Here is a 26,186-nt window from a genome sequence, read left to right on the forward strand (position 1 = left end):
ATCAATTCTGTCTCGAGAGTGAAACGAAAATTGCAACGTTTCACGTCTCGTCTCAAATTTAACCCTTAACACACCAAGCGGGGTCCTCTAGGGACCCCAGAGGATGATATTGTTACGTATTTTCTCTATTGTTACTTTTTATTGCTATTGTTATGTATTTATTACTAGCGCAATTGCCCACTTCGTTGGGTTAAAAATAAGAAAAATTAGTAATATATTTCGTTAGTGTCATTTTTTACTATTAGGGTCTACTGAAGCGCTCTCTGATATCGGTCATTTTCGGTATTTTTTTTTGTATATATCTTCCTTCTCCACCTCCTCCAAGTTACAGGGCTGAGTATTGATTTAAACGGCATCGGAAGTGTCACTCTTCATCTCAGAGACTCCGAAAACTATGAATTTGTCCCTAATATCCGTCGTTTATATATATATATATATATATCTATCTCCCTCTCCCCTAATTTGCACTGTCAAAATGAAATGATAAAAACCTTCCCAGCCCCGAACCCCTTCTGCATTGGAAATTTGATGGAGATCGGTCGGGTGATTCAAGAGTTATTAAATCACAAACATATTGACTTTTATTTATATAGATAGATTCTAATATATTTATTATGTTATTTTTTCTTTGTATAATTTTATTTCTATTTTGCAGCAGTCTTTTTTGTTGCTTATATTTGGATATGTTTGTTTTTAAATTTTATTTAGGCAGTCTGTGTTTGAGCATTCGTGTTAATGCTGACGTTTCCATTTAATACGTCAAATATATGCAACTTACGAATACGTGTTAGAATAACCTTTACTAAACGGATTTTTTTTTTTTTGAAAGGTCAATTTTGGTAATTAAGAAAAAATAAATCATTTAAATCTTATGACTTGAATAATATATATAAAATTTTATTATACATATTTGAGACTTTTTTTTATCAGGTACTTAGGAAAATGATAACTTATCATTTATTGGCCTATACACGGCGATAGTATAATTATATATAATTACTGAAATATGTGCTATATCACTGTTTTCTTGGATGGTTTGTTTCCCTAACTTTTCACACGAATATTGTTCTCGATATGAAGAAAATTTTTAGTTATTTTGCAAAAAAAGCATCACATCCATGCACACTATATTATATGCACATTGAACAAACAAAAGCAGCGTTCTTAACTATCAAAAGCAGTCTAACGTTTATAAGGCACACGAAATATTTACATGCAAACATGCATTATTACGACGTCGGTAATCTCGCATTAAAGGAACCGACGCCTTTTTTTCTTTTTTAAATAACAACTTCAAGTAGAGATTGACTCATAATGACGCAGACACACACTTCACAAATACACTTTCACAGCTGTATGTGTGTGTTTGTCGCTGCCATGAATCACTTAATAATATATACCATATTCTTTCACGTATATTTGAACACATAAACACATATATTATATGTATATGTAAATATATATAACAGACACACACATTCACACACATGGTCGTTTCACATATGCACTTTGAAAATATGATATTTACACTTATTTTTTGCACTTAATTCATCATCACTTCTAAGAAATCACACCATCACTTGTTATTAAAATTTTTATTTTTCTTTATCATTACAAATAAAAATGCACTTCAAAAACGTTCGAGATTTAATTTTTAGACTCGCTTAAATATTTGTCGCATGCCCAACATGTAATTATTATTTTTATCACTTTGAAAAATATGTCAGCATTTTCATAAATCACCAGTAAATTTCAATTAAGGCTGGAATTTCTCGAATAATATTTGTGTAATATTACGTCATTCAACACATGTAAATGACACGTTAATAAACACACTTTCGTATTGTTGATATAAGATAATAATTAACGTGTTACATTAGCATTGTTAACGCAACTATAAACACTTGTGCCACAGAACAAATAGAATCCATTTTTGTTGATTTCATAATTATAATAATAAACACGCTTTTATTCCGTTGATTGTAGATCACTGTAATTTTTTAATCGTACAACAATGAACATGTGCGAATTGTTTTTAGAAATGATTAGAAATAATTGTATTGTAACAATAGCACGATTAGGAAAAAATCACAACAATGTTAGACGTGATGCAGAAGCTATTACAAAGTGATGTGATGTGTGTAACACTTTGTATACTTCTTTCATGGAGCACTCAAGAAGTTCTTACGTCACAATCACAACAATTAACACTTTTTTCTTCTAAAAAAAAATGTTAGGTAAATATTAAAGGAGCGATTTAACACTGGTTTCTTCTTCTTTCCAGATATTTCTTTGTGGGGCAACTATGTAAATACCACAACAATGGGTCCTGGTGCTGCAGGAAGACTATCGTATTGTTGGTGTGTTAAGAATAACTGTGGGACAACAATGGAGACACTTCTCTTCCAATAGCTCTGTTGCAGTGGCCAAAAAATCTTCTGGTGTAGCCTGTTCTAGATGAATGTAAGAACTTCCATATTTACGCTGTACTCGACTTCTTGGCAGAAAAATGGCGTTACGTTCAGTCCATGCATCAGCCTTAGATAGTTTCTTCAATTCTACCAGCTTCATACTGTGTTATCACGAACCTCGATCTGCAATTATGAAAACACAATAAAAAACGGAATGAATAAAAAAAATAATAAAGAAAATAAACGAACCTACCATCTATAATATATCCTAAGGATTTTTTTCCTCAACAGAGAAGAAAGAAGAAAAAACAATCAAATTTATTTGCCGAACCAAAACAAAAGAAGGCAAGACAGCACGTAAAGTTATTCAGTAAAGCTATACGGTAACTGGATTAAAAATTAATATTTATTACAGAAGCCCAGCACAAAGCCTGGTGGAAAGTTATTATACAAAAATATTATTCATTTATTCCATCTAAAAGACTAATAATTTATGAGACCAACTGATTTATGCGGACATATGTTTCATTCTCTTTGCATGAAGGCAAATAAAAAATAGATATAGAATATATATTATTAGTTGATCATGAATTTTTCGCGTCATGAAGAATTGGCCAATAGAGGGCATTTTAATTAGAGTAACTGTACGGATTCCCGCAACTTATTATTATCTGTAGAATTTTCTTGAAGCTCTTTAAACACTTTTTCACTAACAAAGGTAGTTGAAGAATATATATTTAATAAAATAATAATATCAGGGACTATTTAAAAAACATATAATTAATTTTAGTAACTAAACAAACTATGAAAATTTGACAAATTAAATTTTATGGCAAATTTTCAGAGAAGGCAAGATCTTAAGAGTGAATTTCGTCAAACCATTTAATATGTTTTGAATTATACTTAGAACAGAAATACTGAAACTAACTTTCTGAAATTAAAATGATTTTTTTTTTTTTTTGGTCATACATACGCACGTACAATCCTTAAAACATTAATTGAAGTTATTTAAAGTTTAAAAAGTTAATGATAGTTTTAGTTTTAAGTTGTTGCTCCCAAGGGCGCCCATCATGGAGGACAAGGTGGGGCGCTTCCCCCCTAGAGGAAATTGTACTTCAGAATATCGAAAATCCAATAGAATTTTTACATTAGTTACAGCAAAATTTGAAACTATTTTTGAAACGTCGCTTATACTTGCCCCCCTTGTGACCACAACATGAGCGCCCTTGGTTGCTCTGTATTTCACTAAGCATTTCGCATATTGTTCCAGTGATAATGTCACAAGAAAAGCTTCATTATGGTGTATACAGGGTGTATCAAAAGGACTTTAAAACTTAGAAAACCCATATTTATTTAATCATGGTTTTGCTGTTGTTTTCTACCAGAAGTTTTGACTCACGTAGTACATTAGTTCGGAAACAAGCCACCGCAAGCGCTAGCGGCAGTTGCAGCAAAGATGGCTGCTTCTACTGGTCTCGACCGTGCTAGCTGCGTGCTTTGGCTTGAAAAATCAGTCTGCGATAACTGTACAACGTAATTTTCGAACAAAGTATGGTAAAGATCCTCCCAGTAGACGTACTATTTATCAGTGGAATAAGTGTTTTCATTGAAACTGGATGTTCGGTAAGACACAACAAATCTTCAGGTCGTGTCGTCCCTGTACGTCAGAAGACGTTGTAGAGTAAATGAGACTTCAGATGGAATGTGTAAGGATGTTATAAAATAGAGGATCTGCCTATACTATCCTCATCATATGAACTCAATGAAGCCAGAAAACAACCAAGCATCGTCTAAACCGTACATCTGATTGGCTACTCTAGCTTCCGCCATGATTGTTGGCTCGGAACTTTGCGATCTTAGTGGCGCGCAGTGGGCAGAGTAGGTGTGGCGAAGCTGTGACGTATGGCTTTACTAGTTTGTTGTATGGGCAGATCCTCTATTTTATAATATCCTTGGCAATGTGTTCCGTATCACCAAAGGAAGTCACATTGAACCTCTTTAGGTATAAGATTTAAAAAAAAAAAAAACTTGGATGTATTTTGCTACAAAATGAGACCAAAACCATGTCTGTAAGATTAATAAATACATTAATATCTTATGTGTTTTCAAATTTGTGAAGTCCTTTTCCATACACTCTGAATATGGTATAGACAGAGGCTCATCCAGAAATTTTTGTTGAAACCGATCCAATACTAGAAGCCACTACATCTATGTAGTATTGAACAAGCATTATTCTGCATTGAAAAATACGATAAGTAATTGTAAAATACCTTCACATATATTTTCAGTAAAAAAAAATGATAAAATTAGATTGCTTTCATGAGAGAGAGAGTACACATGAAGTGTAAGATCAAATTTTCATGCTAAATCAATCATTTCCCTGTTAAACAAGTATAAGTTTTATCGAGAAAGTGTACAAATGGTATTTTGAGTTAGAAAGTTTTTTTGGTGGGAGCGAATAGTATTGTAGTTTTTTTTTTTAAATGGGGAGGCCCCTTAGTTCATAAGCGCCTCAAATTACAAAGGCATTTAAGTGTCTTCACTACAGCGAAATTAAACTACCGCTAATTTTAGTTTTTCTGCAATATCTTCAAAACAAATAAAAATATTCGAAAAGCAGAAACGTAGTGAACTAGACAATACGATTTTGCATCTAATACCGTTATCACAATTCACCTATCTGTTTTTGGTATACCGCTATTTACAGAACCCGCAAAAAATGGTAAATTTATCATCAGTTCTAAATCGAAAACATTAATCGTACCAAACCGGAAGATGTATAAAACCAATCGTTTCCGGTTTCAACATTAATCGTTAATAAACAAAAACGGTGATAGATACCAACAAGCTGATTATAGCAATTGATTTAGTGTCTCAAGAGAACATACCATCACCACTCGCAACACACTATCACAGTCGGAAGTGGTTGAAATTTACTACTACATCCGATTTCAGTAATTATTCCCGTAGTGCAAAAATGGTCAGACATACACAAAAGCTTTTTTTTTTTTTTTTTAACACACGCTCAGCGTCCCAATACGGAATTTTGTGTCGACATTTATGTATCTGTTCAAACAGAAAATGGTGAAAATCTACCACTTTTCAGTTATAACACTGGTCACATAATAGATAAAATGGAAATAGATAATGACAAGTAGTTTTTTTAAGAATAGGATATTATTAATAGAATTTATTAATATGTATATGATTACAAAACAACTACTTATTAATCTTTATAAATGATTGAGGGAGAGAGCGAGCTATTGCTATTTATGGTTCTCCCTTTCAGATTTTTTTTTTTTTTTTTTTTTTACATATTATAGGATGGTAGCTAACACAAAATTACATGACGTTATAAATACTTAATAAGTGAATAATAATAATAATAATAATAATCAGTGGCGTATTTACGATTTTGTTTCGGGAGGGGCTTTGCCTGAAAATGTGAAAATTCTGCAAGATATTTCATATACTTTACTATAGTAAGTAAGATTTCGGGGGCTTAAGCCCGGAAGCCCCCCTAAATACGCCACTGATAATAATAATAATAATAATAATAATAATAATAATAATAATAATAATAATAATAATAATAATAATAATAATAATAATAACACGCTAACAAGGTGGTGTCTCAATTTTAAAATACTGTTTCATCTGTTTTTTTTTTTCTTTTTTTAATTTGCTAAAAGTTTGTAGTTCTCTGACACTTAATGGTAAGATGTTCGACGTCTTAATACATTGTTTCCAGATACTTTTGATGCTAATTTAATCGTAGTCTTGATTTTTCAAGTTCTTAGTTTGTCTTTGCATGTGTATTAATTAACTGAGTGGCTCATTTTAACAAATTGTGTTGAAAATTACAATTGTATCTTCTTTCAAGATTCTGTACATTAAGCAATTTATCCTATAAAAATAAAGTTTATGTAATTTTAATATGTGTTTAGTTCGTGGAAAAACGATTTTGTATTCGCAAGAAAATGTCCATTTTTTAATTATTATTATTATTGTTATTCTTTACTTTCTCCTGAAAAATAAGAAGCCTATATTTAAGCTGGCCACTTCAGTTTCCGTAGCAGTCTTCGATTCCATATGAAAGGTATGAGTAGATGAATGCATAGTATGTGATCGATTCTGGAAATACTTTTGATATTTTAAACATTAACCTGGTGTGTAGCGAAACTTTGTTTTCTTCTGATTTCAGCACATTGTTTCTCCCATAGGAAGTGTTCGTCAAACCAGTCGCCTAAGAATTTTACGTTTTCAACAACTGTTACGTTTTAAGAGCTTATTGTAATAGGATAGTCATTAATGTTTTACATTTTATACATTCAGTACTAGAAGAATATGTTTCACCTTAGTTTGAAATGAAATCTTTGAGTTTTACGTTCCACGGTTATACCGGATAGGCTAAAGAAGACGGTGACGATCAGAAATGAATGGAAATGGTGGAATGAAGAAAGTGGGAGGAAACGGGAGATTCCCGAGGAAACCTACGCACACGGTGTTTGTCCACTACAAATTTCACTTGGCGCGAGCTGGGATCGAACCAGAGACCCCAAGCACCAAAGGTGAACGCTCTTCCATTGAGCAACCAAAGCCCCTTGTTTCATCTTAGCTTTTATTCCTGTATTGCAACCGGAAGTAATAGACATCAATTTGCACTTCCGATTACAATGTTAATCACCATAGAACAAAAATAGTAAGAGACAGCGAGTAATAGCTTTATGATATGGATTTAGCTCCCGAGAAACTAGTTCTGTCTTTGATCTTATTAATCTATTGCAAAAAGTGTTTATAGATTAGGGGCGGATCCAGGACGGACTTTTGGAGAGGGCGGTGGGCTATAATAACTGATACTTAGAGCTACTTTTATGAGCAACAAACTCCGGGATGTGTTTTATTTATATATGTACCGTGTTATGCAAAAGTGAACTAAGCGCCAAACTTTGAAAATCCACGTAAATGCGACGATTGGTTCCTGATAAGCATTAGAACGTTTTGCACAATCGAAAAGAGAGGAAAACCATCACCTTTCCAAAAAAAAAGAAAGAAAAAAAAGAAAAAGAAAAAAAAGAAAAAGAAACATAATTTCAATATTGATTATGGCTACATTAATGCTGGACATCAACCTTTATACGTAATTTTCTTATAAGTATGAAAGTGGCGCTTAGTTCGTTTTCGCAGGACACGAACGTAAAAAAGTTTCCTTTTCTGGGGCATATAGCCCCCTCCTGGATCCGCTCCTTTTATAGATGTACTATTTGAAGTTTGAGTATTGAATTCCCATAGTTTGGAAGTCTACCGTACTGTCGAACGAAACTCACTTGTTATTGAAACATATTATAATGACTTGCATATCTTTAAATATTGATAAATACTCTTCATGTTCGTACAATCCCTTTGTCAATTTTTAATTTCTTTGAAATGAATCATGTAACCTAACACAGTGTTTGAATCTAAGACTTGGATAAACTAATGTTGCCGCCGAGACTTCAGAAATTTCTCGTCTTGTCTCTTGGGCAGTACTAGTGGGAACTTATGCAATGAGAATTAGGAGCCTGCCTTACTAAAAAATAATACAAAATTTACCATTTTTCTTTTGCTTGTTTATTCATCAGTGAAAGGAGATAATGAAATGGAAATCATCACAATCATAGATAATGCTATTCTACAACAGAAAATATGAACCTGAGGAATTTTCAGCGTTTGTTACCATCCATAGAAATTACAGTGTTGCCAGAAAAAATAGTTTCCCTAAAATCTAAATTAAGGCATCGAAAAGAGGAACAAACTCAACTGCATTTGATTACGTGTCATATTGTTTTGGTTTCCTGTGAACTACTTTTTAAATAATAGTTATATTTAGTTTGTAATAAGCAAAATAGTTTTAACATACAGTTATTAAAACTAAATAATAATGTTAATTAAAAAGTAGTTCACAAGAAACCAAAACAACATGATACGTAATCAAGTGCAGTTGAGTTCATTCCTCTACTCGCTGTCTTAACTTAGATTTTAGGGAAATTGTTTTTCTGGCAACACTGTTATTTCTATGGATGACAACACTGAACATTCTTCAGGTTCATATTTTCTGTTGTAGAATAGCATTATCTGTGATTGTGGTGACTTGCATCTCATTATCTCCTTTCACTGATAAATAAACAAGCAAAAGAAAAATGGTAAATTTTGTATTATTTTAAGTAAGGCAGGCTCTTAACGTCTCGTTGTGTTAATTCCAAATCAAAATCACGGAGGGCGGGGGGTACAATTGTTCCTCCGTAACGGGTCGACGTTTCTTTCCCACTTCACACTAAACATTTGATATTGTTTGCAATAAATAAATAAATAAAGGGCTGCGGGTGGCTTAAGAAATGGCACTTCATGTCAGGCCCGAAAACAGCCACAGTTTTTTTAGGGGGGGGGGAAAGTCATCAAAATTCTCTCACAAATATCTAAATTGTGTTTTTGTATTGAAGTCAGGAGGGGCCACGAAAAGTTTAGAGGGGGAGGGCCAGGCCCCCTCTAGTTGCTGACCTGCTTTGTGTTAGAATATTAATACATTTTAGGTTTTATATCTGGATTTGGAGAACTCCCCGTAGGTAAGGGGTCAGCGTACGCGTCTATGGCGTGGGAAACCCGGCTCCAATTCTCAGCAGAAGCTCATGTGGTTCGGATCCCATATTAAGCTGAAAGTCCATGTCTCATATAGCCTTGCTTCTGAACAGGACGCTAAACTTAAAAAGAAAAAAAAAACTACCTATGAGGCGCGGTTGAACCGAGGAAGAAAGGGAAAAAACTGCTTTAAATTGTACATCTGAAAAATAATCCAATTTTGGAGAGGGCATTAAGCGACTCATTTGGGAATTTCAAAAATAATAAATACACTCAATAGATGTATTCACTGCTCGTGACGGTAATTGCATAATTTGCATCTGACTGTTGCTTCAATACTCTATTATGTTGCCAACAACAAACACATTTTATTGATCAATTTTGGGACTATGATCGCAAGTGTTAATTTGTAAGTAATGTTATCTCTAACCAGGGATCTTTTCCGATTTCACGTAAAGATCTTATTTATAAGTAGACTATAAAATAGACTATAAAACAGCGGTTCAACCACTAATTTCGCTGATTTATTAGTCATATGTGTACGTTCCCGGTTGTTTGAAGTTCAAATGTATTATATTGTACAATACTTGATAACGAGCTGAAATTTCTAATGTCGACCTTTTGACAGGCCTAGGCATTCAACAAGCGGAGTACACAAATACGGTAGTGAGGGGGTGTTATCTTGTTGAAAGACGAAGGAAAGCGTACTATTTTCATACAAAACTTAGGGGCACTATTAAGTGATATTAAGCAGCCGTCAGTGAATATAGAGCAATGACTTTAATGCCATAAACTCATGAGTTCACAGGGTGTCTATCGGTCACGAAAGTCACGAAAGTCATGAAAAAGTCACGAAATCAGAAAACGGTCATGGAAGTCAAGAAAAAGTCACGAAATTTAGCTTTTGGGTCACGATTTTTTTTATCTGTACAAATATAAGTATAGATTGGAATATTTGGTTCTATAAAACGTCAAAATTCACCACCAAAAATGTCTATGGTCGGCTTTAGACGGTACAAAATCGGAAGCAAAGCACGATTCTATCGTATGCATGAAAATTCGGACCCAAATTCGCTCTTAAGAATATTCTTAAATTTTATGGTTTGGGAAAGGAAAGATCACGGAAAAGTTACGAATATTCATTTTTGAATTTTAGTAGACACCCTGGGTGAACAAAATGCTTTGTTACGGATTTAGTTCTGTATCCATTCACGAAATTCAATTTGTCTTTCCGAATTAATATTCTTACTGAGGTGATGCCGGAATATTACAACTTGTTGCGCTGCATGGTGTTAACGATACTAACCCTATATTCTGCTGATAATCTCGTTCTGGAATTCCTACCACATCGCAACCAATAAGATGGATTGTTGACGTTGCTTATCTGTTGACAAGGGCGTTCCGCTGTACCTTAACTGATCTGGCACACACCTGCTGTCTTCTTGATTTGGTTACGCTATCATCTGTTGTTGCCTTTCAACTGCAACTGCAACTGCCATACCCTGCGTGGAGGATTATTCCTATGCGTCAGTGCCATTGTGTGCCTGAAAGAACGAAACGGGATTATTCCCTATGCATCGTGACATTTCAGTTACCCTGTATATGGTAATCCATTGTTAAGAAATATGAAAAAAAAAATCACATAATGGTTAATACACTGTCAAGAAATATGCAAAAAATTTTAAAAATCACAAAAATCACAATATGAAAAAAATCACACGCTTCGCATACTTTTCCGGTTCATGGCTCCCTTAACGTACCATATATATATATATATATATTTTAATGGTGACCAAGTCAGCATTAGGCGTGCATAACACATACATAAATACATACGAGGGTTATTTTCAGTTTTGGAAAGTAGACAAATGTCAATTCTACGGTCCGAAAATGACAATAGCCCTATATGTCAGATATATATTGACTAATTTAGTTATCTTTGTCCTTTCTCTCAAATTAGCGTCGATGGAGATGACCGATTTTCGAACTCAACTACTTAAAAATAAAAAAAAAAATAAAAATAAAAATAACAAATTCGCAAACAATTCCTAATGTAAAATCTTTGAGAACTGTTGATAAAATACTAAAGTTCCAATAATTGTCACCATGCTTAACCACGTTTTTAAGGTTAAGTTCTGTTTCCAAATATTTCGCGGCGCCTCTCTCAGCCATCAGGAGGCCGCGAAGCACTAGGGTCTACTGTTTGAGGAAGATCCCATTATGCATATAACAAGTCAACTCCTTTCAAATGTCTATATTCAAAGTAGGTGTTAATCAGACAATGTCGATTGACTTTTAACGTGTTTTTATTCCTTTTGACGTGTAAGGGATTTCGGAAGTTCTTTCCAGCTTCTCAGATTTTGTCTTATTTTATTTATAGTAGTTGAGACACGATGGCTCAGTGGTAGAGAGTTCACCCTCTGGTGCGTGGGGTCCCTGGTTCAATCCCAGCTCGAGCTGAGCGAAATTTGTGGTGGACAAACACCGTTAGTTTTCTTCGGGTTCTCCCATTTCCTCCCACTTTATTCATTATACCAATTCATTCATTGTCTCCTTTACCCTAGCTAGCATAATCGTGGGACGTAAAACTGAAAGATTTCATTTATTTTTTTATGGTAGTTTCTGAAATTTGACTATAAATAAAAATATTCAACTATCATGGGTTCGAATCCCACTTAGCGCATGCACTTTATGTATTGTCCTTTCACTATGCCACTCACTTCGTCAACATATCAGTGAATTTTCCCTAAATGTTGATCTTGCTACGATTATCAAATAGTTTATGAATAAGTATTTACCTTAGCCACGGGCGTATCCAGGACGGACTTCTGGGGGGGGGGCGGTAGGTCGTAATACTGCTACTTAGAGCTACTTTTAAGAACTCTCGGATGGATTTATTTATATATAAAATAAGAAAGTTTCCTCTTCTGGAGGGGAGGCAATCGCCCCGATTACCCCCCCCCCTGGATCCGCCCCTCACAGCTGAAAGAAATAATTGAAAATGTTGACGGAAACAAGCTACATTTTGTTGTCAGAACTTTACATTTTAAGCACACTTTTGTGCTGTAGTGTTGTACGGAACGTAACGAAACTAGACTTCATTCTCGAGTCAATATGTGTCGAACGTTCTGGAAGTTTGCTGTTTCTCATTTGATAAATTACTTTCTTCTTTTTTTAAAAAAAAAAAATATCAGATTACAATTTACGTTCCTTGTCACTTGTTTCTCGAAATTCTTAAGCCACTGCGTAAATTACTTCTGTACTAGGATGCATTTTACAGCAACAAAATTTGACATTTAGCACTGATTTCACCCCTCTAAAGACATATTAATCTACTTTCAGCTCATTAATTTTTGTTCGCATTGATGACATTTATAGAATACAGGAAAAATCTCATATCGTCCGCCAATTTCTACTAAAATTCTCTTCATCCATATTCGAAAAATTCATGTCAAAAAATCCAAGATTGGTATCATTCATAATTTTAAAAAATTCATATTTTAAAAAGAACATTAATCACCAATATAAGTTGTTGAACTTACAACTCTTCACCTGTGAAGCGGTATTAATTTCTACTTTCAATTTTGTTTCTCGTGGATGTTTACAATTATCATGTATTTTACGAGTTCCATCAATACCGTTTTTAGAAGTTTCTTTTAAATATAAAAACCAGTATTATATTTCGTTAAGTTCTTAAGTTTACGCTAAGAAATCTTTTCAGCTGTTTCATATATAGTACCTATTTACAATATAGAACATTTCATGACTACTTTGCTATCTATGAGACAGAAAATGTAAACACATGAACCAGTTTCAAGTAAGAATGGTTAGAACTTTGTATGGAAACTGGTATTTCCGGTTTACGTTCAACAGACAGACACCAAAAATAATATATTTATTTAGGTCATTTTCACAGACAGTGAGTAGCCTGAAATATTAATATGAATGATTTAACGAGCGAAATAGCTCAAGTGGTACAGCGTTGGCTTCGCATTCGGGAGGTCGTGGGTTCGAATCCCGCTGCCGACCATCCTGACTGAGGTTTTCCAGGGTTTTCCTCAGTACTACCAGGCAAATGCCGGGATGGTACCTACTAAACAGGCCCTGGTCGATACCTTCCCAAATCCTTTCCATTGTTATTGTTGTTGTTGGATATCCAGTATAAAATGGCCTCTGAGCTGTATCTGGTTATTGTTACATAAATAAAAAAAATTACATTTAACTTTATCACTGTTCCTCACATCGATTAAACTTTGGGCATTTCTACTGTATCGCCGGAACACGTAAATGCTCTTTTTTTTAAAAAAAAGTACTGAAACGTACTAAATTACGTTAGATTAAATTTCATTAAGTTAGATTAGGTTAGGATAGATTAGATTACACTATGTTAGGTTACGTTACGTATCTTATTCCAATTATTGATCAAAAAACGAATCTTGTTTAAGTAATCGTTCGAATAATGAATCTTGTTTGAATATTTGTTCTAATAACGAATATTACTTAAACAATTGTTTGAATAACGAATCTTGTTTAAATTGTTGTTAAAAAAACGAACCTTGTTTAAGTAATTGTTCGAATAACGAATGTAATTTGAATAGCGAATTTAGTTTAAACATTTGTCCAAATAACGAATTTTGTTTGAATGATTGTTCGAGAAACGAATATTGTTTAAGTAATTCTTCGATAAAGAATCTTGTTTGAATATTTGTTCAAATAACGTATCTTACTTGAATTATTGTTCATAAAACTAATCTTTAGTAATTGTTTGAATAACGAATCTTGTTTGATGATTGTTCGAATAACGAATCTTGTTTGAATATTAATTCAAATAACGAATCTTGTTTCAATAATTATTGGAGTAACTAATTTTGTTAAAGTAATTGTTCGAATGACGAATCTTGTTTGAATACTTGTTCGAATAACGTATCTTGTTTTAATATTTGTATAAATAACGAATCTTGTTAATTGAATTATTGTTAAAAAAACTTTGGCTAAGCAATAGTTCGACTAACGAATGTTGTTTGAATAATTCAAATAATGTATCTTATTTGAATTATTGTTCGAGAAACGAATATTGTTTAAGTAATTGTTCGAATAACGAATGCTTGTTTGAATATTTGTTGAAATAACGAATGTTACTTAAACAATTGTTTGAATAACGAATTTTCTTTGAATACTTGTTCGATTTATTAGTTGATTTAGAGTGTAGCATCCCGTTCAGCGCCGAGGTTATATCAGATGTGGATATACAGCTTAACGTGGGATCTGAACCACATGACATCCTACTGCGAATCGAACTCGAGGTCTCTGCTCCAAACAGCCACGAAGTAATCTTATTTATTTGAATCATGATATATTGGAATATTGAAAAAGAATATTCGGAAAATCGAATAACAGCAGCAGTGACGTATTTACGATTTTGTTTAAGTAATTGTTGCTAACTTTATTCCTGGAAATGTGAAAATTCTGCTAAATCATTTACTTTCAAATAGTAAATATAATTTCGGGAGGCTTAAGCCCGGAAAACCCCTTAAATACCCCATTGAACAGCAGAAAAACTATTCTATAAATGAATTATTTGCATTTTTATAGTAGTAATATTTATGTGTCATGTAATGATATTAATACTAACTGAAAGTTCAAATAAATGCATTATTTCAAGTTATACTAATTTGAAATTGAATTTTAGGAAATTTTGGAAATCTAAATCAGTAGTGACTCGCAATGCTTTTCGGAAAACAAGGGCGCCGATTTCTCTGTAAATTTGCGGGGGAGGGGGGCACTCAGACGCAGAAGGTATACATATGAGGATGTTAAGACAAATTGCATTCAAATTATGCCAAATATTGTATATTCATAATTACACTAGGTCTGTGGGGAGCCCGGACCCACATAAATACACATGAGCTGTGGGGAGCCCGGACCCCCCGGACCCCCAGGATCCTCGCCCTTGTTGGAAAGTGTTTCTACAGGAAGAGCTCTGATATAAATTAATGTTATGTCTCATGAGGGAAAAGCCGCCTTGTCTCGTCTGTGGGTAACGCTATTTAGTTTCTTTTCGTAGAGATGCCTACCAGACAAGAATCCAGGCGGTCTTCTCTCGGAAACGGTGTAAACGGTTTTATTTGCATTGGAGGAGTTCGATCTCGTCTAATTTCCTGGGCAATCATATACATACCAACCCTTCATATTTTTTTCGTATATCAATATTTGTTGAGGTCAAACTATGCTATTAAATTGAACCGGATTAGGTAATAATTTATTCTCAAGTTCGTGGAATTATATTCTTTATAAAAGTAAAGTCATAACAATATAATCAAATAGGTAATGATTTTATTTTTAATTTGTAGATAAGATCTGCAATATTTTGATATACCAATTGATTGATATTTGATATTTTAAATATCAAAATATTGATATAGAGACATCATATTGATAGATATTTCGATATTTCGGCAAGTCTACATTACGACACTTCGATATTTTCGATAATTTGATATTTTGATACTTCGATATTTTCGATAGATCGATACTTCTACCTTTTGATAGTTATATATCTTCGATCTTACGATGTATCAATTATATTTCGACATTTTTTCGGTATCCAAATATTCGGACACTGGATATCCGTTTCTGAAGTTTTAACAGTACATTTCTTTGTAAATTTCTTAGACAGCTGATATGCTCAAGAGATCTAAGGCTATCATAAGCTCAATCTGTCTCGAATTCAAATCCCGCTCAGGGCATGGATTTTCTTTCATACAGTTCATTCCATCATCATCATTCATATATCATCGCTTTTCTTAATCTAATGAGCAAAAATGCTTAGCTGTTAGCGTACGCGCCTTTGGCGTGGGAGACCCGGGTTCGATTCCCTGCGGGAGCTCACGTGGTTCGGATTCCACGTTAATCAGTAGGTGCCGTCTCATATAGCCTCGCTGCTGAAAGGGACGTTTAACTCAACATCAACTCAACTCTAATGAGGAAAATGTTGGACATAAGAATTAAACAATAAAACATTAATTTTAGGAATGATAAAAAAATGGATCAAAAAAATTGCAATATTGGCCAAGAATTTTAGGAATAATTCCAAAAACTACATCAAAAGATTGCGATCTTGGTCAAGAATTACTTTCTGGATCAGGGGCCTCAAAAGTTTAGAATGGCCCCTAAATCGAGTTTTTTTTTTTTTTTTTTTTTTAACGGAATAAGCAAATCATACTTAGTTAAGTGATAGTTTGGGTTTTACTACACTGTATGTAGTTCCCCAAATATAAGGCGTAAAAGAAAAATTTTTATTTAATGAAATATGTTGTATTTTTTGATCTAATAACTATAAATAATAACTATAAATAAATTGTTAACTTTATTTATTGTTTTATATTTTTTATGTATGTAAGTATCAACATGAACTAAAATTGTTTCTAATAAGAGGTTGGAACTGGGTAACGGTTATATAATAATTAAATACAATTAACGAATGGAGGAAATCATTTTGTTTATTCCCTGAAGTTTTTTTTTTTATTTTTATTTTTAACTCATAAAATACTGATAGCATTTTGCGTGGGAAATAACAAAAAAAAGTGATATCAGCAACCAGAAACCCGGCATTTATGAAAATGAGTAAAAAATTAAAGAAATAAAATAGAAATTCTTGCAGCCGTCATCCGATTGGTTAAGAGAGGGGGAGAGGTCAGTTAGAAAAAATTAAAAATAAAATTAGATTACGTTTGACACATGGCTATTGTAAGTTTTCACTTGCACCTTGTGTTGTTGGTCTAACCGCAAAAAAATAATAATAAAAAATTCTAATACGTCCGCCAATTGTGGGAAGAGTTTACGAAACGCAATGATGGTGAGGAGGGGAGCAATATCCCCCCTCTTTCCTTCCTAGGGAAAACAGAAAAGTATAACCGTAGAGAGATAGGGAGCTTATCTTCTACTGTATGTCCTTTTCTGTTAAAAAAAAAAGCACCTCCCCTCGTCACGGGGCTCCCCTGCTGGTTGGGGTTAAAATGATTCTCCATGACATCATTTCCGGCAACTTTCCCCCTCTTTTTCCACTTTGGACACTCCTATATTTGATGCGTTATGTGATACATAGCAATGGAGTTATTCCTCCCACCCTCTCGATATCGTGTACGCTACACAAATGGTCTTTCTTTTAGCATTACACACTCCTTTGCACAAATCAACGCACATATACATATAGGGCATAATAGCCAATTAATAATAATACAAATAATAATAATAATAATAATAATAATAATAATAATAATAATAGGCCTAATAATAATAATATTGTCGATGTAATATACATAGATATTTCAAAAGCCTTTGATTCGGTCAGTCATAAGTGTCTCACAAGCAAGTTATCAAATATTGGTTTATTGCCTTTGTACATTCGCTGGTTTGAAAGCTATTTGTCAAACAGAACCTACAAAATTAAAATTGGACCTGTAGATTCTCGTGTAGGCTATGTAAAAAAAAATGGAATACCGCAAAGGTCGCCCTTGGGACCACTCTTATTTTCATTATTTTTAAATGATCTCACTGTATTACATTTGACGGTCAGTTAAAGTTTTCTTACCACAAAAATTGTATTGTAGTGTACAACGTGCCAGAAGGATTGTAGGTTTTATTTTTAATACCAAAGACCAAGTAAGATCAAAATTAAGATTTGGTTCGGTAATAAGGAACAGTATTTCTAAAACTTTGACAAACAAGATAGAATCTGTGCAAAAATGTTTTATTCGACTGCTATGTTTTAAGATGAAAATGAGCTACTACTCACATAGCTATGAAGATTGGATTGATTATTGGGGTTTGGAGTGTCATACGAGTAGAAGAAAAAATTCCGACAGAGTATGCATGCAAAAAATACCTAGATAGTGTTTATATCAGTGAATACTGTTTACGAAACATAGGTTTTAAAGTACCCAATCACAGCAAATAGCATGATTTTAGTTTCTGTAAATTGGAAATGTGAAATTTTATAAAGATTGACAGATTCTTAAAGTACATAAATTTTAGACTTAGTGTATTAAGCAAGTGAATGTTTTATAAGATCTAAGTGATATTTTTTTAAGCAAAGACGTTTAGAAACATTAAGCTAAAATGTAATTCTAAGACTGCTGTTCTTAGCTTTTCGTTGTTTTAGATAGATTAAAAGGTTGACAATTTTTACAGCTTTGGCAAGGAATTATTTCTGCTTAACTGACTTTTATGGACATTGTATTTCATATTAGTGCTCCTCTTTTTACTGTTTTCTCATTTATTATTATTATTATTATTATTATTATTATTATTATTATTATTATTATTATTATTATTATTATTATTATTATTATTATTATTTCTTAAAATAGTGCTCTTATACCACACAATGCACTGTATTTTTGTCAACAAGCTGTTCGCGGCACTAAAATAATAATAATAATAATTATTATTATTATTATTATTACTAGTTGTTCCCCAAGTTTTTGCCTAGTTGTAGACTAAAATCGTTCTGGATTAAAAGTTGTATTTATTTATTTTTAACTTTTTTTTGTTTTGACCACCATATGTGTAGCATGCGGTTACACATGTTAATGATATTCTAAATATATGATCACGGCACTTGTTCTAATAATAAACAGAAAAACATGGTCATGTCCAATTTGATAACCACCCATTTGAAATATTTTAATTGAAACAAGACAGATTAAGTTGCAAATTAATTCGTCACAATTGTTTCAAAATTACAAATTGGCTGTACGCTAGCGCTATCTGTTGAAGAGTCATGCAGGCAGCGCACGTATCCGGGAGGCAAGCATTAACTATTTTGTGTGTAAAACAAAGTACACTCATGTCCAAAATTATTGTCGCATGACTATAAATATGTTATTGTAGGAATATAATTTGATAACGAATTCGCCCGGTATTTCTTATAATGTTAGTATGTGTATAATCGGCGAACATATGTATGTGGTAAATTTCATGTCAAAAGAGCAGTAAATAAGAACAATAAAACGAAAATAAAACTTTCTTGTCCATTTAGCAACATTTTGTTTTACTCATTATAATTTTCGTATTTATAATTCTTTTCCTATGAAATTTATCACAAATATATTATACATTTCCCGATTATACACATAGTATCAGTATTAAAAGTAACCTGCAAGATCATTATCAAATTATATTCCAACAAGAAGACACTTATAGATATGCGATTTTGGACATGAGTGTACACTGTTGAGCAGGGGCGGATCCAGGGGGGCGATCGGGGCAATTTCCCCCCCCCGAGAATAGGAAACTTTCATATTTTATATATATAAATAAAACCCATCCCAAAGTTTGGAGCCCTTAAAAGTAGCAGTATGACAACCCACCGCCCCCCCAGAAGTCGGTCCTGGATCCGCTCCTGCTGTTGAGTAGCAAATAATTATAGCAGGGATGCAATTAACCATTCGCCCGGGACAAATTTGTAAAATCACTATTATTTATTTCAAACTGTAAAGACTGGGATGTTGGGCTAGTGAAATGTTGCTTATTTTTATTCTTGAATTATAGATAGATATATATACAATATATAGATATAAATATAGATAGGAATATAGATGTAGATATATATCTATATAGATATAGGTGCCAACTACGTGGGTGCTTCGGGTCTCAAGCACCCATTCGAGGTATTTAATGGGTGCTGAGCATGTGACCCAGTTTAAATTTTAGATAGGGATGCATACAGTGGCGGATCCAGGATATGATCAAGGGAGAGGCAAAACCACATTTTGCCGTTTTATACAGTGTAAAGAAGGATGGAAGCCCATTTTATCCAGTGTATACCTGAGCGTCAAGGGGGCTATAGCCCCCTCAGCCCCCCCTTGGATCCACCACTGGATGTATATGTGCAGAATAATAACTTATCAATACCTATTTTAGATTCTTCAGGCTTGCGGTATATCGAGTGTCGAGCGATATAACATTATAACGATAATAATAATCCACGAGTGTAATTTTGTATAATTATTTATTTAAAGAACTTAGTGTTTGATGTTAATTTATATTTTTAAAAATGTAAAATGCTTTACGTGAATTAGAACACAATTGAATCTCTCCATTTTCACTCAGATTATTCTCAAATGTTGTAAAGGCTTGACTGTAATCATTATTATTTTAATATTTTATTTTATCTCCTTATTTTGGTCAATATTACTAAACACGGAACCTATTGGCGGGATGGAACCTAATATAGAGATATCCCAGGACCAGTGGCGTATTTATTGGGCGGCTTCCGGGCTGAAGCTTCCCCCCCCCCCGAAATCTTACTTACTATAGTCAAGTATATGAAATATCTTGTAGAATTTTCACATTTTCAAGCAAAGCCCCCCCGAAAGTTAGCAAAGCCCTTTCCGAAACAAAATCATAAATACGCCACTGCCCAAGACGCTTGCTTCCTTCCCCAATTCTTTATTCCTTCTCTTTCCTCGGATAGTTTTATCGCCCAGGGACGTCATCTCTTATACATGGCGGGCTAACATGCTGATAGATGTCGAAAGCCTAAAAATCTAGTTCCTAAATCCTAAATCCTGAAAATATAGATGGAAGTATTTTATATCATTTTCTTTCAGGTGCAAAGTAATACCCGTTCAATACTACTTAGACTTGTAGTGGCTTGTGGTATTGGATCCCTTCTCCTCAGTGGCGTATTTAGGGGGGGGCTTCCGGGCTTAAGCCCCCACCTCCCGAAATCTTACTTACTATAGTAAAGTATATGAAATATCTTGCAGAATTTTCACATTTTCAGGCAAAGCCCCCCCTCCCCGAAAGTGAGCAAAGCCCTCCCCGAAACAAAATCCTAAATACGCCACTGGTTCTCCCTAAACTTGAAACCTTCCGAACAACAGTTTTTGGGCGCGCATCTGATCACGACACTATTAAAACGTCAGTATATACTGTAATTAATTAGATATAATAAATTAAAAACACTATTATTAGCTCTTTAAGTTTTAATTATAAATATCTTTAGATTAATATTTACAGAGTTGTACGTGCTTGTTGTTAAGTTTAGAATAATTAACGTACTCTCGAGAACGTTTGTCTTTGTTTCAATCTTACGACAAAAGCATACATATATATATATACATACGTACTTCATCTAACACATATGTGAAATATACATTCATATCACACAAGTTAAGTGCGTTGCTCTTTTCTCAGTTTACATTCTAGAACAAAGTGACGGTATCTTCTCGAGGCATCAAACCCTGCTGAGTTGGTTATCGATAAAGCCGTTTTTGCAAAGTGACGGCGTATTACGTATGACGGCTACTCTAAGCATTCAAGTGCACGCTATCCGTCCGTGCTGTATATGCAGACGCCAAGGAAAAACCTCGTAATGTATCGATTTTTTGTTTCCTTTTTTTTATTATTTTTTTTAGTCATCTAACTAACGTATTACATACAGTACATCCAGACACAGTAAAAGGTTACCTGATATACACGGTATATATAAGTGGGCCAGAGTGAAATAAGGGTGATCGCTTGGAAAATGCCAGAACTGACCATCACACATACACAAAACGCGGAGCTAGTGTTGTTGGCTGAAATCTGCGTGCGGCTTATGACAGTTTAATCGTATCTCGCCTGTTTTAGATAACTGACCACCTGGGACACGTAGTTGCTTGTATTATGACACAACATTACATAAATCAAAGGTTAAACTCCTTTTTAAAAAAAAAAAAAAAAAAAAAAAAACTGTTGTTAATTTCCTTCTTTAAAAGCAAAAAAGAAAAAAGAAACTGTTATAAACAAAATGCACGAAACAGCATATCTTGTTTAATTGAAAAACAAAAACAAAATCAAGGTGTTATCTTTGCACGGTCATGTTCTTAAAAAAAAGGTAGTCACTTGAAGAAGGAAAAGATATTTCTCTGTAGTTAAGTTATTTCAGTTCGGTGCAGATGTACTTTCAGCGAGTCACATTTGGAAGTTTTACAGGTAAAATTCAATACTTTGCGTGAAAAGACATGTTTATAAGGAACAAATTTCTGCGGGCGACATTTTAGGTTTACAAGTGTAGGGTTACTAACGGAACGAATTACTAATTTTCCTTATTTTAACACAACGAAACGGCTAATTGAAGCTAGCACATTACATATTATTAATATTTCGTATACATTCCACGAAATAAAATAACTTTTCTGAAACTTAGTGTACACAGGAACCCACTTGTAAGTAAAAGATTGACGAAGTGTTACACCAATCACTCTTGTTTCTGTGGTATAATTATACCGGAAAGCAGTGTGTTATTAGTATTAGGGTTAACCACATATAAAGGAAACCTTACTTTACTTCTAATTGCTTCACGGCGACAAACATATGTTTTATGAACAGGTATCCACATAATAGCTTTACGGTGCGGGAAACGATAAACATATATCCACGTGATTAACAGCAGACACACGTGCTTGTTATCTGTCGGGCTTCACATATAAGCATTAAAAAAAGTTTAACATACACTTTATGTACAGGTGGAACTTTTTTTTTAAAAAAAAGCTAACTAAAACAGCGCTCACCTGCTTACGACATCACACGGTCTTTACAGAAACCTAGTACGACTTACTTTTTTTTTTTTCTTTCTTGCTGTTATGAGCGTATGCTCAGTTACCAGTTGGAGAATCGGTTAGAACAAGTTTTATATGAAGGAAGCTCTAGATAATTAGAATATCAAACTAAATGAAAGTTGCTTACTTTAACGGTGGTCGAATTGGAAATGAATTAGTACTGGTATGCAGAGGCGGATCCAGGCTGCATGTTTAGGGGGGGGGGTGCTGGTCGTTCGAAGTCAATTGATTTTATGTTACATTTATAATATAAAGGTGAATTTTTTTATTATATGTTTTATTTTTAAAATAAAAAATATCCTATTCTGGGGAGGTCGATCGCCTCGATCGCCCCCTCTGGATCCGCCCCTGCTGGTATGCTTGACTCTAAAGACCTATTTTAGGGCATACTTCAATAATGTTTATACCTAGGTATATAGAAGAGCTTATTTTTAAGAAGCTTGGTTAAAATCCTACGTGTAATTTATAAATCTCATTTTATAAGCTCTAATTTTTGAGAATGAGTTTCAGTTACATGCTGCAGATAATAATAATAATAATAATAATAATAATAATAATAATAATAATAATAATAATAATAATAATAATAATAATAATAATAATAATAATAATAATAATAATAATAATAATAATAATAAACTCGCTGGTGGCCCACCCGTAACAAAAATATGACCGTAAAGTTTAACGATGTGGTCTTACAAATAGGGCTGCGCACGAGATAAGATTTGTGGCTGTCTTGTCTCGAAAATGTGCTGTAAAAGTGATATCTCGACTCGAAAAATGTACATTTTTCTGTTGGAATAGCCGTGTCTCGACTCGAATTTTGTCAGGAAAATCCTGTCTCGACTCGTCTCGTACGCATCTCTACTTTTCGAAGATATTTTTCGGGAATATTCCCAGGGAAAATTCCCGGGAAGATTCCCTAAAATGGGAATATTCCAAGAATGTATGTACAAACACAAAGAAAATTTCATTCTATTACTATATTATGATTTCAAAATATTTTTTTACTAAAGTATACTGATTACTGTTGTCTCCAGAGGATTCTTTAAAATGTATATTCTGAACGGTATTATGTTTTTTATTATTAGTTTATTTTATTTAGATACTACGCATAGACGTATGTTTACTTACTATATGTTTTATTAAGTAAATATGTACTAATAAAACACTTAGTATAAAAAGTCCACATACCTTTACACCGCTGAAACAGTTTAAATTTATATGTAAGTGGGTTTTCTAAACTTGACCCTACTACTAATATTATAATCATAGAAATTTTCAAACGTTATAAACAAATTAGGTTGGTAACTGCCAAAAAACGTGAAAATTTCGTAAGGTGTGTATGGGATGGCATATATACAAAATGTTGATTTGAGGTACAGTGTGCTTTGTTACTGTGTTCTTACTCTGTACTATTAAATCTCTAATTTAAGAAGATATGCTATTTCGAACAATATACACGGTGTTACAGAAATTTGCCAACAAAGCTTGGTACATGAATACACCGCAAAACGAAGCAAACAAATCCTAATTAACACAGGTCCGGAAACAACGATACTAATGAAACATCCTGAGAAGCAACCCTAATTTTGATATGTAAACATTACATTTTTAAAGTATATGTATTTACGATTACAGAGATTTCTTTATTCAATATTTGATTCTTTCCCAGAGAGCGAAATTCGAATCAGAGACAGCAGATAGATCGACATCCATTACTGACGGTGGTTCGGGGTTTATTGACAGAATCTCACCTCTATCTCTTCAGAATTACTAGATTACTTTACAAACTGGTTCATAAATTAGTACTTTGCTACTTTCTAGTGTAAATGGAAATGGAAACTTTAAAAAATCATGTAATTAGTTACATAAAATACAGTCGACGAATTTCAATTTTTTTAAACCTTTAAATTATTTAAAAACTACATCTAAACGATAATAAGTGAAAATAAAGTAATTAGTCATTTGGTTCTTATAATTTGGAAAAGAAAGGAAAGAAATGGAAATAAATTCCTTCCCAGGAATTTATATGCCAGGGAAAGAAACCCGGGAATATTCCCATTTTTTTAAATTTTCCTTCTCACCGGGAATATTCCCACTGCCCATCACTAGCACACACGCGTCCAGAAGTTTCTATTGGGTGGAGCCCAATCTTTGGGAGAGGGGATCCAAACCTGTAAGACATAATGCTGATGTAGTATTAATAAGTATTAATCTGCACCCGAAAAGAAACGATAAGTAATTTTAAAATACTTGCAAGTATATTTTTGGTTTAAAAAAATGATAGAAGCACACTGTTTTTATAAGAGAAAGAGTAGAGAATGAAGTGTAACATGAAATTTTCCCGGCGGAAGCTCGTGTGGTTCGGATACTACGTAAATCAGTACATCCACGTCTCATATAGCCTCGTTGCTGAACGGGAGATTAAACTCAAAATCAACTCATCAACTCAACTCACTCATGCGCTGAACGTAAGGAGTCTAAGAATTAAATTCTTACAAGCAGCCTTGAAGAATGCGTATAACGAAAATGTTTGTCAAATTTATCTTACATTTACTCAATTGTCTATAATTTTGATTGTAAAATGCATAATGGCTTCTGCCCATAATAAGACGGAAGTATAAGAGATTATGAAATCTCAACTGCCCCCTTTTTGTTCCAACACGCCTGAAGGATGTTAAGAGTCTTCATCCCGGCGAAATTAAAATACCGCTAATTTTACAGTAATTATGTGATATCTTCAAATAGATAAAAGATAATCGAAATATGGAACAAGAGCGCCCTAGACAATATTATTTTGTGTGAGGTATCGTTATCACAAGTCACCTAGTGGCTTTTTGTTTTTCAGCTGTTTAGAAACGCGAAAATAAATGCCGATTTTCAAAATGGCTCGAAATCGAAAGCAGGTAAGTGAGTAGTGATAACGGTTTCTCATGTAAAATTATATTGTCTAGGACGCTCTTGTTCCAAATTTCGATTATCTTTTATCTATTTGAAGATATCACATAATTACTGTAAAATTAGCGGTATTTTAATTTCGCCGGGATGAAGACTCTTAACGCCATGTAGTCAACCATTGATTTATGCAGTTTTGACTGCATCTGTTGACTTCTTCTGTGGTGAATGGATTTAAGTCCAATATAATTAAAAGCTGTTGTTTTCGAAGTTTTATCACGTATTATATTTTCTTTTTACAACTTTTACAATGATTATCATTTACCATGCCGAAGAGACCTAATTACTGCGAACTTAAAATACCGCTAATTTTACAGTAATTATGTGATATCTTCAAATAGATAAAAGATAATCGAAAAGTAGAACAAGAGATCGCTAGACAATATTATTTTACATGAGATACCGTTATCATGAGTTACCTAGTAGCCTTCCGTTTGCAGCAATTAGAAACGCGAAAATAAATGCCGATTTTCTAAATGGCTGGAAATCAAAAGCAGATAAGTAAGTCGTGATAACGGTATCTCATGTAAAATAATATTGTCTAGCGATCTCTTGTTCTACTTTTCGATTATCTTTTATCTATTTGAAGATATCA

General features: G+C 33.5%; 1 long non-coding RNA gene across 1 annotated transcript in view; it reads right to left on the minus strand.

Moving 5' to 3' along the window:
* Window positions 1–1,035: 1,035 nt before the first annotated feature.
* The window catches only part of LOC145686828 (uncharacterized), a 429,047-nt gene continuing 403,896 nt past the window's right edge, over window positions 1,036–26,186 (minus strand). The window contains exons 4-5 of the long non-coding RNA XR_014131653.1: window positions 10,333–10,570; window positions 1,036–2,594 (exon numbers count right to left, since the gene is read on the minus strand). This is a non-coding gene — a long non-coding RNA (uncharacterized LOC145686828). The remainder of the gene's footprint in view (window positions 2,595–10,332; window positions 10,571–26,186) is intronic.

This window comes from Thermobia domestica, chromosome 5 (assembly GCF_964235325.1).
Source record: "Thermobia domestica chromosome 5, izTheDome1.hap1.1, whole genome shotgun sequence".
NCBI lineage: Eukaryota > Metazoa > Arthropoda > Insecta > Zygentoma > Lepismatidae > Thermobia > Thermobia domestica.